Source organism: Ornithodoros turicata, chromosome 1 (genome assembly GCF_037126465.1).
Source record: "Ornithodoros turicata isolate Travis chromosome 1, ASM3712646v1, whole genome shotgun sequence".
Taxonomy (NCBI): Eukaryota; Metazoa; Arthropoda; class Arachnida; order Ixodida; family Argasidae; genus Ornithodoros; species Ornithodoros turicata.
Genome location: NC_088201.1, coordinates 91,827,477 through 91,828,964, shown reverse-complemented (window position 1 = coordinate 91,828,964; position 1,488 = coordinate 91,827,477). Strand labels below are relative to the sequence as shown.

Below are 1,488 nucleotides of genomic sequence, written 5' to 3'. Positions count from 1 at the left end.
TATCCCAAGAAGGAATCGAAAGGCACTGAGACAGTGCCTTTATCACAACATTCCAAAACGCGAACTCCTCCGTCCGTCGTAATCATATCTCTGAAGCGTGACGTATCAGCACGCCCACATTTTTTTCTCTCTCCCCCTGTATCTGCCAGATTGCTTCAATTTAGGCCATCGCGGGAACTCCCTGGCGCTCCCAGGTGCTCTTTGCGCATGCGGTCACGTGGCCTTGAGGGCGCAAGAAGCGGCAGCGGGCCGAGCCCTTTGTAGCTACCTATCGGCAGGCCCGTCGTCACGACCCGGTTTCAGTCGCCGTTCAGCACACCATTCATTCTAGCTCACCATACCTTGACGGCTACATGTTTTCTTTGTGAATGACGATGACCTTGTGTAATAGTTCGAGAATGCGATCAATCGGTGGTTCGTTGGTCTAGGGGTATGATTCTCGCTTTGGGTGCGAGAGGTCCCGGGTTCAACTCCCAGACAAGCCCTCGATTTTGTGTTGGGTTCTCTAATGTGCTTCCTAAAGCATCAGTCCCACCCCTTGACGGCCACATGTTTTCTCTGCGAATAAATACGAGTTTGTGTAATACTTCGAGAATTCAATCACACGTCCGCTCGTTGGTCTAGGTTATGATTCTCGCTTGGGTGCGAGAGGTCCCGGGTTCAAACCTCTCTGTGTGGGACGTGTTTAACCTGTGCGTTGTGTACCATGTATTTTTTTCTATCCTGTGTATGTATGTAAATTTTTACTCTCTGTATGTGACCTGTGTAACCTGCGTGTTGTGTACCATGTATTTTTTTGTATCCTGTGTATTTGGATGCTACGGTGTGCATCATTCATTCATCATACATCACTCATTAACACTGTACAGTCATAGCTTATTTTAATGTTTGTAAATAAACGTTATTACCTGGTGAAAAAAAAAAAAAAGGCTCGTTGGTTGAGGGGTATGATTCTCGCTTAGGGTGCGAGAGGTCCCGGGTTCAAATCCCGAACGAGTCCTCAATTTTGTGTTGGGTTGTCTGATGTGCTTCCTAAAGCGTCAGTTCCATCCCGTGACGGCTACATGTTTTCTGCGTGAATAACGATGACTTTGTGTAATAGTTCGAGAATGCGATCAATCGCCGGCTCGTTGGTCTAGGGGTATGATTCTCGTTTAGGGTGCGAGAGGTCCCGGGTTAAAACCCCGGACGAGCCCTCAATTTTGTGTTGGATTGTGTGATGTGCTTCCTGAAGCGCCAGTTCCACCCCGTGACGGCCACATAGTTTCGCTGCGCATAACAATGAGTTTGGTAATAGTTCGAGAACTCAATCACGCGTTGGCTCGTTGGTTGGATTCTACTTCCGGCAGCGTTAGCGATCGGTCGCAGAAACGATGAGCTCCGTGGGAGCGGCGAATACGGCTAGGCCTAGCCGGGGGAATGCAGTACATTCAGGAACAAAGGACGCTCAAGCAACGGATTACAGGTTGATTCTGCCTTCCATACCTG

At 48.9% G+C, this 1,488-nt stretch overlaps 1 non-coding gene across 1 annotated transcript; it reads left to right on the top strand.

Annotated features, from left to right (window-relative positions):
• The first annotated feature begins 1,124 nt into the window (after positions 1–1,124).
• Trnap-agg (transfer RNA proline (anticodon AGG)) lies at positions 1,125–1,196 on the top strand. The gene has a single exon. It is a non-coding gene; the product is annotated as a tRNA-Pro (tRNA).
• The last annotated feature ends 292 nt before the right edge of the window (positions 1,197–1,488 follow it).